Genomic DNA, 13,474 nt, shown 5'->3' with positions numbered 1-13,474 from the left:
AGATTTGAATCCGTTAGATTACAAGATATGGCAACACTTGGTGGAAAAGGCGTGCTCAAAGCCTCATCCCAATTTGGAGTCACTCAAGACATCCTTGATTAAGGCAGCCGCCGATATTGACATGGACCTCGTTCGTGCTGCGATAGAAGACTGGCCGCGCAGATTGAAGGCCTGTATTCAAAATCACGGTGGTCGTTTTGAATAAACTTTAGTGTCATAAGAATCTATGTTTTGTTAAGTTCATTTTGGTATATGAATGGTTACATAATGAATAAACTTGTTTCAATTATTTTACATTAAATATGTGACAGAATTTATGACCTGACTAGGTACTTTCAATACTGTATAAACTATTTATGTATGTATGTATGTATGTGTATATGTGATGTGTATATATGTATATATTTTTTTTTTGTGTATGTATTTGTAATTTAATATAAATTTCATTGCACCTGCCACTATTTACTCTGCACTACCTTTGGTTGACTGGTAGAGAATGCCTTAGGCATGAAGTCCGCCAATGTAAATTTTACATGAAGTGTAATAGATAAAATATATAAATAAATATGGGTGGGATACGAATTTCGGTGCGTCCGTCTGGTGTTAAATGATTACTGAAGATTATAAATATCACAATTAGAAGATATCTCAATTGATTTCTAATAACGATTGTCCTATACTTCATGAATGAATGCCAGAAATATGTTGGAGTTTTATGATGGCTCGCAGAACGATATACAATAAAAATATTATCGAATTTTACTAAGGCTTGTTTACTGTTAGTTTACAAGGCTAGTTTTTTACTGGTGGTAGGACCTCTTGTGAGTCCGCACGGGTAGGTGCCATCACCCTGCCTACTTCTGTCGTGAAGCAGTAATGCGTTTCGGTTGGAAGGGTGGGTTAGCCGTTGTAACTATACTTGAGACCTTAGAACTTTTATCTCAAGGTGGGTGGCGCATGTAGGTTGTAGATGTCTATGGGCTCCGGTAACCACTTAACACCAAGTAAAATTAAGTAAAAAAAAAACTGTGTGTGCGATTCACACACGATAGAAGTGAAACTTCAGTAAATCGACAAAAGAATGAGATGAATATATATAAAAGAGGAGAGACCGATAATATAAAATAGTATGTATATTTCTGTCTCATTCTTTGCTGGCTTCATCCTACACATTTTTGTATTTGTGTCTCTTACCTGTCGTTTTTTCCGTTGCATCCGGTTTGAAATCACAACGATTCTAAAGAAGTTTCACTTCAAAAACTCGTTTATTTAATTTATCGTGAAATGAATCAATGATCGTGATTCTACCCCGTAATTGCGCGCGGCGTCCCACAGCGACGACACTAGAGCGTCGAACAATCTGCTAGAGATGAGTCGGATTTATTAGAACAGACCCGAATATTAGGTATTTTACGAGATTAGGCTGCACCTAATCCCATTTTGTCAATGTGTATAATCCACCTGTTCCACCTAATCTTCGTATACATAAAACATAAAATCGAATGTTCAGCATACGCTCCCACCTGTTCCTGCGCTATCTCACTCACATACACGTTGCAACGTATCTCACAATCCCTAAATGCCTAATACGAATCATTCAAATAATGATCCAACGATCACATTAATCAAATCCTAATAACGAACTCAACACTTGAGATTAGGAATAGGCAGATTGAGATCGTTTGCTAAGTAAAGTATTGGTTGTGAATGAAATTAGAAAGATTATGTGGATTACTTATTTGCATTTTGGATAGGACTTTGGATATGACCAGTATTTTACTGGTGGTAGGACCTCTTGTGAGTCCGCGCGGGTAGGTACCACCACCCTGCCTATTTCTGCCGTGAAGCAGTAATGCGTTTCGGTTTGAAGGGTGGGGCAGCCGTTGTAACTATACTTGAGACCTTAGAACTTATATCTCAAGGTGGGTGGCGCATTTACGTTGTAGATGTCTATGGGATCCACTTGACACCAGGTGGGCTGTGAGCTCGTCCACCAATCTAAGCAAAAAAAAACAAGAAGGTATTTCTTAAGACAGGACTTAACAGGTGGACCTAGTATCTAAGTTACCTAGTACGACCCATCTCTACAATCTGTTCACAAATAAATTTCAATCAAGCAAAACACACGTAATTTCTTTAAACAATCGAATTCTGTTCGTGTTATTCCTTAGCCGCTGACCGTCTGAGTGATTAATTCGATTCGCTTAAATCTTTCGTTTTCCAAATATAAGTCGGGGCTAATATCGGAATCAAAGCGAACGTAATGTTTACAAATACTTGTTCGTAACGATCGGTAAAGCATGTTTCGTATGAAGTAGTAACGTGAATCCACTAGTGTTTGTAATTTTCAATGGCGCGTGTTACGCGGTGAGCGGTTTTGTAGTTTTAAAAAAAACTTTATTTTAATATACACTGAATTTATTAATCCTTTACAAAAATCTGATGTTACACGGACAGAGTTACGATGTTATGAGCTTGAAGATTGATGACGAACTTCTAAGTTTCAAGGAGAAAGAGAATTTATACATGAATAGTATTTACTAAACAATTAGTAAATGAGTCATTTAGACTATGAACCGTATTGGTAAACATATTTAGAATCCGTAAGGACACAATTAGTAAATGACGGAATTTTACCGATGTGAAAGAAATACAATATTAACTAATGTTCTAATTCTAAATGAAGATCTGATGTAAAGTAAACAATATACATATGATTTAGTAACATGAGGAAATAAGTATGTTATATAGTAACAATGATTTAGAACTTAAGAACTAAGAGTTAGAGTACATTATGTGTTTATGAGAATTGATATATGACTTAGGTACTAGTGTGAGGGGCATAACATAACACGCGCTCGTATAGACGATATATATAAACAGTGATTACGGAATCGATAAATAAGTCTGTTTATCGTAACAACTGCGTGATCGGAATCGAAGATTTCGTTTAAAATTTTGCTATGAAAATTTTCATTAAGTTTTATTGTATTATAGTTATGAAATTAATTTGTATTAATTTTTAACTGATTTTAATAATTGTTTAATGTCGTTTCTTTGTTTTTTACAGCCCCACTTATTGAAATCTTGTTTGAAATTATAACAAAAAGTACAGTTTGTATTATAGTTAGTAGTTTAGTAGTACTTACCGATTATGGCGTACCGTTGATTTCTCAAGGCTTCAATGTTTAGTGTCATTGATCTAAAGGATAAGAAGTCCGGTGTGTTCGGATCGAGCGAGTTTGCATTTTAATACGGGTTTATATTAGTACTAGGGTTGCCAGTTATTTTTTTCAGCCTATAAGGGGCAAATGCTTAAATAGACAAAAAATTACGGGAATTTAGTTTTTTACCCGGGACAAATAAAAACAAAATTATATAGTGAAATTTTTTTTTGACGTGACAACGTCTTATAAGTCGATGGAGCCGGCTGCACGAACGACAAAACATGACTCATGCGGCGTTACCTCGCTCTGAGGCGTTCCATTTAAGGCTTGAAGTGCAAGCGAGAGCGCGCAATGAGCGACAAAGAGGCACAATCGGCCTCCGCGTTCGGCAGCGTTCGACATCTGTCTCTCTCCTACTTGAGTGAGCGATGAATTGTATTTATGCGTACAAATAAATGTAACTTGATCAATTCAATAGTAATTTCCATTTATCTCCTTCTCTATAACCATACAAAAATGAAACCATTCAGTATCAGTATTTTCTTATGACGTTGTCACGTTCAACTATCGTCAGTAAACCGACTTTACAGACAACCGATATTTTTTTATAATTCTTCGAGGAGCAATTCAGTTTTAACATATTTATAAAAATCATTAGAATTATAATCGTGCGGTTCGAATACGGGACAGAGTCAGTCCCGACGGGAAATTTTAAACTTAGCCTAAAATACGGGACGTCCCGGGAAATACGGGACTGTCTTCTAAGGTAAAACGTACTTGCGCTCATTACGCTTCAGTTCAGAAATAGGCAGGGCGGTGGTACCTAACCGCGTGGGTCTTACAAGACGTCCGCATGTTTTTGTTTTGATCGACTTGACATGTTTCTGATTTGAGATATTCTATTTGATAATTTGGAACATAACTCACAAAAAAGATTACGTCAAACGTTACTGGAGTAGATTATTTAATATAATCTCTTCAGTTTAAGTGAGCGATAACGGAAATTGCCTTTTTTCTTATTCGATCCGCCTTAATACGTTAATAAACGTTCCTCTCATAAACATTAAAGGAATTTTCACAATTCTCTCAGATTATTTTATTTGTAAGGCATGTTTCCACTTTACGCTTAATATTTATTCAAAGTAGAGTGCGCGCGATGAGCGAAATCAGACGATGATCATTGATATTTTAAGATTTCGATTAACTTGATGTATTATTTATATTATCTTTTGTTTTGTTTTTGAAATAAAAAAATTATATTGGTAAAGAAAATTAGTATATCATTAATAAAGTTTTTTTTAATAGCCACTAAAAGGATAATCAGTTGAGGAGAGAAAATGGTCTCAAAATATGTACATATATGTCTTTGCCTATTTTATGTTTAGAAGAATTTAAAATGTATGTATTTCTGACTCGAATGATTAAATTGTTACGATATGAAAAGTGAGTGAATGTACAGTACAATTAAAATTCGACCTCATGCCTCAAGGTGGGTACCAGAATTCACGTTGTATATCCTATACGCTATAATTTTTAAAACTAGATTCTGTATATCTGTCTCGAATATCCATGACAATAAAAAAAAAACTTCTCCAATTAAATCGAAAACAAGATTTGTTACAGTATCAAATTTGTTAAATTACCTACTTCACTAGCATTTTTAGGGCTTTCCTCATTTAAGATACGTATAACTATTTTTAGAGTTTAAGATTTTCAAATTTATTAAAATTTCCGTTGCTTTGTATTCAAATATTTTTTGCCAGTTCTGTGGTTACGGACGATGAATGTTTTATTAAGAAAAAGTAATAGAGAGAGAGAGAGAGAATACATTTTATTGCACACATAATAAATTACTAAGATACAAGAAACATAATAAATTACTAAGATTCAAGATACTGATGGTTCTTTCTGTGTTCCGAGAAACATTTCATTCAATGCGTCGAAGTCAATGAAAGATGTTAAAATGTTAGCTTCATTAGACCTAGAATCCGTTGCATTTCAATAAGGGTTAAAAAATTTATTTATACAAATGAAAAAGGTTTGAAGTGTATAGTGTAGACAGCAATTTGGCAAACGTCTGGTTCGCTGAAGAAAAGAGCATTGGCCGGCGACGTTCAGAGGTCAACAAACTAGTCTAAGTTAAGTCAAGAGTAGTAAGTACCTCACAATTTTAAATTTTATATAAAGAATGACTATACGAGGCACGTTTTATGTAATTGATTTGGGTTTTACGTGCGCTCAACCAAAAGTAGATGTGATCAATAGCAAGCTTCGATATAAAGTTTTGTATTTTTTTTTTATTGCTTAGATGGGTGGACGAGCTCACAGCCACCCGGTGTTAAGTGCTTACTGGAGCCCATGGACATCTACAACGTAAATGCGCCACCCACCTTGAGATATAAGTTCTAAGGTCTCAAAGAATAGTTACAACGGCTGCCCCGCCCTTCAAACAGAAACGCATTACTGCTTCACGGCAGAAATAGGCAGGGTGGTGGTACCTACCCGTGCGGACTCACAAAAGGTCCTACCACCAGTAATTGTATGAGAAAGTTACGTACACACAGACGAACTATAGACTAATATTAGCGAAGTAATATGTAAATGTTTAGACGAACTCGTGAAGATTCGGGTCAACAATATTCTTTGCATAGTACATGGTCAACGAAAATTCGCTGAATGCTTTATTCATCGGCGTTGATATTGAATGGCCGATTATATATTGAACAATAGGCCTCGACAATGGTCTCTCTTTGGCCTCCGATTAACAATAGGCTGCCTCTCGCAGCTGTGAGGCTGCTACTACCGTTCAGATTGGAAACGAAGCCTTACCTATTGGCGCTTTTTTTGTGATCCATAATCTCCGTATGGTTTTCGTTGTCAAGGGAAATTTTATTTGGAAGTGAGTGTTGTTGTTAATATACTTTATAATGCTTCACTGATAATCGAATGTAATCTCAAGATAGAGCATGCATCTTAAGACGATCTAACATCGATTTTTTTTATTTATGATAAACATTATTTTAATTCGATTCCACTATTATGAAATTGATCAAAAAGTTTACAAATGAAGATACATACACATTTGCTTGTAACTTAAAATTAAGAAAATTAACAAAAGAACTGCTTAATTGGTCCTACTCTTTTTCGGAGGAGTTTCTGAAATGCATTAAGTGACCCTAAACACATACCTATGGTAAAAATCAATACACCTGTTCCTTTTCTTTTTATATATATGTGTATGTGTGTGTATGTAAATATATATATATATATGTGTGTGTATATATACATGTATAATATTCGCTTACCTATTTTGATTTTCTCGTATATTCAGCACCGTTATTACTAGTTTTAAGATACTTCTGTAAAAAGCTCTCCACGAGACAGGCAGTGCCTAGTGTGGAGAGTTTTTAGCAAACTGTCGTGTAAATGTTTTTCAAGGTTAATAAATAAATTAAACAAAAAAAAAAAAAAAATTCGTATTCATCAAGACAGGTTTTTTTTTAAAATATTACTGTGGTGTAGCCCCTTAATGTGATTGTTCGGGATAGCGAATATCTAGAAGTATAGTATAGTAAGTATAGATAGCAATTTTCTTTAAAGTTTATTTTAGCCGAGCAAAAAGAACAAAGTCGAATCTACTTTTGAAAGAAAAAATAACACGGCTTTACCTGTACTAGTATTGATACAACAATGGAAATTCTACCAATATCAATGAATCCTTTGTTTTGAAAATGACATTTTGAATAAAAAACACTGGCATTTCCAAAATTTGTTTTTGTTGATGTATTGAACATTAAAGTTCATCGATAGCTAACAAATAAAAAAAAGAATATTAGTTGACAAAGAGAACAGAAAATCGTAATTCATTTTAACAGAATCGTTGTCGAAGTAGTTAACTATGCTTATTCACACACCGGGTAAATGTTCGTGCGTCAAACAGGTTTGTTCACTCTTTGTCTGTGTCTTTTATCTATATATTAATACGTGAAGCAAAAACTTTGTACCTACCCCTTTTTACGAAAATTGCGCGGACGGATGAGTATGAAATTTCCCACACTTACAGATAATATAGAGAAGGAGTGCAGAATGTTAATATTTTTTTTACATTATGCATAAAAAACACTTTAAATCAATAAAAAAAACATTACACACACTACCATCTATTTGACACACACATGCATGCAAACTATTTGTTTATTGTCACACTTTTCTAATTGCATATAGTCTGTGGCCAAATTGAGAATAGATTAAATATTGTTTGTCCAGAATATTTGTCTAAAGTGTAGTCTTGACGAAATCTGTGATTATAGAAGTATTTGTCTTTGACAATAAAATCATAATAGAGTACAAACTTATAAATTCAATTAATTGTAGTCGAATTTCGACTACCGGGGGCCCACTAGTGCCGATAAATGTATCTATTTTAACGTATGTTTATCAGACTCGAGTTCCAACAGTGGTTCCAGCAGAGCAAAAAATCCTAGGGAAAAGTTTGGGATCAGGTGACCGGTGTGTTTTGCTCCCAATCATTGGTTTATTTATTTATATATTTCCTTTTTCATGGGTCTCGATCGCTACGACGTCAGGCGGAGATATGAAGGCGAGGATAGCTGCATGAGGATATCGGAATAGAGCAGTGGATACCTCAAATAGTCGATGTGTGTCTGGCTTGACCGTATGATAGAATTTCCAATAAATAGAATATTATGTATTCACAATATAGTCGCTGCCTGAAGCAGTCGACCAAATCGTAAAAATGCAGATTTTTTAGGACTGAATTCATTAATCATCATGTGAAGATTAAAATATATCTTTGATATTTAAAAAAAAAATTGTACGAGACTTGTAAACAATTCATTAGTCGAATAACTATTGATATAAAGTTTATTTTCAATTACAGGTTTAATGGGGGAAAACAAAATACTAAAATACCTTGTAATTTACGTTTCGAAGTTCATATCTTTAAAGTCTTTGTGGCCTAAAAGATAAGACGACATTCGTATCGAGTGATGGGACTGTGCCGGTATTCGGATCCCGCAGACAGGTATAAATTTTTTAATGAAATACGTACTTAAATGTTCACGAATGACTTTTACGGCGGAATAACGTGGGAATTCAGGAATAACGTAGTGTAATAAAAACGAAACCCACAAAAACTATAATTTGCGTAATTACTAAGGTGTCTTGTGAGTCCGTACGGGTAGGTAACACCACACTGCCTATTTCTTCCGTGAAGCAGTAATGCTTTTCGCTGTATTGTAAAAACTTAGATTTAAAACTCATATCGCAAGGTGGCGGTGCTTACGTTGTTGATGTCCCACTTAACACTAGGTAGGTCGTGAGCTTCTGCACCTATGCTAGCAATTAAAATCAAACCGACTATATACGGAACCATAGATTGTCGTCCCACACGCACTTACCCGTTATTTTTTGTCTATACATTCTATCTAACTGCTTACGCGTATTTAGTTCCCAGAAAGATCTCCGTATGGCTGAGAGTCGTTTAAAATGCAATAACCGATTGATTGGCTTCACCGTTAAAGGCGATGTGATTCTGTGTCGATGTGTCTACAGGAATGATTGAAGTTTTATGGTTTTACGCCACATTCTGATGCTATAAATGGTTATCGCAAAACACGAGTGTTCGCCCGCTGTGAGTCGGTTTCGATTGATTTTAAAGCTTTTAATTTTAAAGCGGATTGTGGACTTGTATACCCATCTTTAAGTATTTTAGGCGATCTTGTGAGCCCGCACCGGGAGGAATCACAACTCTGCCTACTTCTGATAGGTCTTGTGAGTCTACACCGGGAGGAACCACATTTTTCCGCCTATTTCTGCCGTGAAGCAGTAATGCGTTTCAGTTAGGAGGATAGGGCAGCCCCTGTACTGAAAAAACTGAGATTTAGTACTCATATCTCAAGATGGTCGGCGGAAGTAACGTAGTTAATACCTATGAGCTCCACTGCTTACATAACACCACGTATGACGTAAGCTGGTCCCCCCATCTTAGCAATAAATAATGAAAAATATAGTAACTATGAAGAATTCGCTTGAACACAAAAATAATTTTTGCTAGCCTTACGTATTGCGGAATCGTTTTTATATTAATTATGTTTACCCGGGTCTTGGTGACGTCATGTTATTGGTAAGCCAATAAGTGCTCTAAATTTCGGCAGCCTCAAAAGTCCGAGCACTTTTTAACACTTTTCAGATCACCTAAGAGCTTAAGATTGCGAAGATATCGTATCATATAATAGACACTTACTGTTTCGTCGATAAGATACTCACGTTTATCGAATTCTAGTTTATTTATGTCTGTACTATCTCGTACTAAAGTGCACAGTATCTTTGGGATATAATTATCGGAGTCCGCAAGCGCCACATTACGATAATTTCGATGCCAGATAAGGGATACATAATTATTAGATGCACGGACATGTTAAAATATTAATCAAGGATTTGACCTTGATGAAAAAACGAATTGTCGTATCGATAGTCGACAAGTTTATTGATCGATTCATTAAATATTGAAAAATCGTAACGGGTCATATAGAATATATTTTAATCACTAAAGAGATTGTAAAAGATTGGTAGCCGCTAATACTCGCATAAATTTTTTTGAAGCAGTGGATATAAATAAATTAATACCGGAATATTTTTTTTACACAATGGGTACTGTTACGGGGTGGGATGATGAAGACTTTTAAACACTTTTTACAGAAACTGGGAAAAAAAGTAATTTTATTATAAGAAAGTACAAGTTTGTCACGTTTTAGATGAGTGTCCACCACGAGGTTTCAAACCGATCTGCCTTTCTGTGGTAACGGAAATGCTGACGAACTTTTGATTTGCGTCATTACTTAGAAACGAAGTAAACAACTGAGGCTAGGTCAGCAGTTTACTTTATATTGACCACGTTGTAATCGGATATTATAACAGTACAAATTTCATTAGAAAAAATACTGTACTATAACTACTAATTATTAACATTGAACATAAAATAATACGAACTGCAACATTATAATGCGCTGGTGGTAGGACGTCTTGTGAGTAAGACGGGTAGGTACCACCACCCTTTCTAATTTCCACCATGAAGCAGTAATGCGTTTCGGTTTAAAGGGTGGGGCAGCTGTTGCACTGTAAAAACGGAGACTTAGATCTTATGTTTCCAGATGGGCGGCGGTATTAATCGTGGTTGATGTCTATGGGCTTCGGTGACCTCTTAACACCAGGTGGACCGTGAGCTAGTCCAAACCTATTAGCAAAAAAAAACAAAAATTGAAGTGTCAATGGCTTACTAAATAAACAGCAAATTATCAGTTACTCGGAAATAAAATTAACAAATATTTGACATATATATCCTTGACATAATTAAAACTATTTTTACGGCTGAATTTTAATTTCTTCTTAAATTATCTTATAAAAAATCATAAATATCATAATTTATGGAATAATTTTTTTTTTTTTACTAATTAAGACGATATGAAAGAACCCCTGAAAAATCTATGGAAATAAATAGTTACGATTATTATTTTTCAAAAAACAAATTTTTGGCAAAAGTGTTGTTTACTTCTTCTGGAGAAGAGATATGTTTTCAAGTGAAAAGAGATGAAACAAAAATGAATTATTTAATATTTCTAGAATTTCTTTCCTGTTATTTCCTGTACAACGCATTTTATTTCGTTTGCTACGAAAATTTTATAGATGAAAAAGGATTTGTTTAGATTATTTGCAGTAAATACTTTGATTAGTTTTACCTTTTAAGTAATATCTTAGTAAGACTTTGTTTACTTTTACGTCATAGTCAGTTGATAATCACATTAACTAATAAGTAATAAAACATATGGTATAATATATTTATCCGGGTTTTTTTTTTATTGCCTTGTAGGCAGACGAGCATACGGCCCACCTGATTTTGAGTGGTTACCGTCACCCATGGACTTCAGCAATGCCAGAGGCAGAGCTAAGCCGCTGCCTACCGTAAAGGTTAGGTTTAGGTTTCATTCAGCATGTTTTGTATTTACACCTTTCTTTTTAAAAGAAATATTTGTGTACTATTGATTGACAAACACACGGCAATAGGTCGACAACTATTTTACAACTCCCACAGCCACAGACAGTCGCCAGCTTGAGACATAAAACCTCAAGGCTTAATAATTGGAACTCGCGATTGCTTTAGGTCAAATATAAGCAAGAGTGGCACTTTTACAATACGCCCTACCACCAGTTTCAATATTAAGAAAATATAGATAAAATGTAACGAATATTCATGGTGTCCTTTTTTATTTGCTTTAGTTGTGCCTCGCTTTGTCATCCGCATTAAATTTATAATTCTAAATTAATTAAACACGTCACTATTATTGATCGAATCAAGTGTGTCATTTTTTCGAGATAAAAGCCTTTATCTACGGCTTATAAACTTGTTGACCCGTTGCTATGTTTCCGCGTCAAATATGACAAAATAGTAGATGCACTTTCGCGTTTAAACATCCGTAAATTTAGTATCGTGGGCTATTTGGTTTATTTAAGCGAAATTTCGCTTAATACGCGACATTTATTTTGTAATTATAGGTCCGTTTTATATGGTACTAGCTTTTGCCCGCGACTTTGTCCGCGTGGAATAGTTACTTTGGCATTACGCAAAATTTTACCCACCTCTTCATTTACGTAGAAAGTGAACATAATTTTGCATAATAGAGAATGTTAAGGAGCTATTTTTAAAACTTTTAAATTTTAAATTTTGTCATACATTATTTTAGCGTAACTTTAACCGTTTCCGCAGCGCACGCAGCGGAACCTCTCAAAAGGGAAAAATACCCCGATTTTGAAACATTCTTTATTGGTGCTCCGCTTGCATTGATCTTAGCGTAATGTTATATAGCCTATATCCTTCCTCAATAAATTATCTATCTGACACTGAAATAATTTTTCAAATCGGACTAGTAGTTCCTGAGATTAGCGCGTTCAAACAAACAAACTCTTCAGCTTTATAATATTACTAGCGACCCGCCCTCGCTTCGCTTCGGAAACATTAAAACACACATGAAACCAAAAAAAAAATAAAAAAAAAAATGAAAAAAGTAGCCTATGTTCATCAGGGACAATGTTGGCTTCTAATGGAAAAATAATTTTTCAAATCGGTCCAGTAGTTTCGGAGCCTATTCGAAACAAACAAACAAACAAATCTTTCCTCTTTATAATATTAGTATAGATATAGATTAGTATAGATTAGTATCAACAATTTGTTGTTTTTAATTCAACTTCAATTAAGCATACCCCATTCAAATAACTGAATAACTTTTTTGTTATGATATTTTTTTTCCAATTTTTAAACTTTGAATGTAAAGTTGCAAAAGTGTGGCTTAAACCAAATAGCCTCCTCAATATATATTATTCCTTAATATAATTGATTGATATGTTGGCTGTATGGTGTTTCTGGGATTCAATTAGCAATAAAACCCTGCAATGTACAGATCACCTTCTTTAGTTGGGACGACTGTGTACACTGAGATACTTAAAGGCATTTACACATTTGAAAGAAAAGGGTTGTTACAAAATGATGATAATGTGACATTGTTCGGCATGAATAATCGTTTGATGGCATTATTAGCAAAATTTTAAAAAGGTTAAAGGTTAGATTAGAAGTCTAGTTTAGATTACTAAAAACGCAGTTAAGAAGCATCAATGAGCTTCCCTTTCCGAAACTTTTAATATTTTTATTGTTACTTAAGAAGTTGTTATTGAAACAGATGATATATAGCTTATATAGCTTAACTTCCGGACTAACGTGTCGATATTGAAGCAACTGGGCATCAAAATCAGACTGTCTACTGTGTGTCTGAAGCGGATCCTCGAATATTTTGGTCACATTGCGAGGAAAGACGGCGATAACCTGGAAAAACTTATGATCACAGGGAAAGTTGAAGGCAACAGATCTAGAGGCCGCAGCCCGACTCGTTGGTCCGATCAGATCCGCACCGCTTTGGACAGTACAGTGTACGGCGCGCTGCATGACGCCGTGGACAGGGGAAAGTGGAACATCATCTTAAGATTGAAGCTCATGGGTGATGGTGGTCACGACCCTCAGACATGAGGAACACGATTCGAGGAGGAGGAGCTTATAGTACTTTGAAAACTCGGCTATTTTAATTAATCTTGAATACGTTCTAACTATTGCCCCTAGATTCATCTTGTTCGTGTGTATGTTTTAATTCACCTACTAAAATGTGAGCTTGCAGCAATACTGGCAACGATGTGTGGCAACTGAAGAATTAATTAATGCATGTTTCGATTATAACACAACTTAG

General features: G+C 34.9%; 1 protein-coding gene across 11 annotated transcripts in view; it reads right to left on the bottom strand.

Moving 5' to 3' along the window:
* The window catches only part of Pde8 (phosphodiesterase 8), a 257,748-nt gene that overhangs the window by 91,466 nt on the left and 152,808 nt on the right, over positions 1-13,474 (bottom strand). The gene's annotated exons all lie outside the window — the stretch shown is intronic.

The sequence above is a fragment of the Bombyx mandarina genome, chromosome 19 (assembly GCF_030267445.1).
Source record: "Bombyx mandarina strain Sakado chromosome 19, ASM3026744v2".
Classification (NCBI taxonomy): domain Eukaryota; kingdom Metazoa; phylum Arthropoda; class Insecta; order Lepidoptera; family Bombycidae; genus Bombyx; species Bombyx mandarina.
This window is presented reverse-complemented; position numbering and strand designations above follow the sequence as displayed.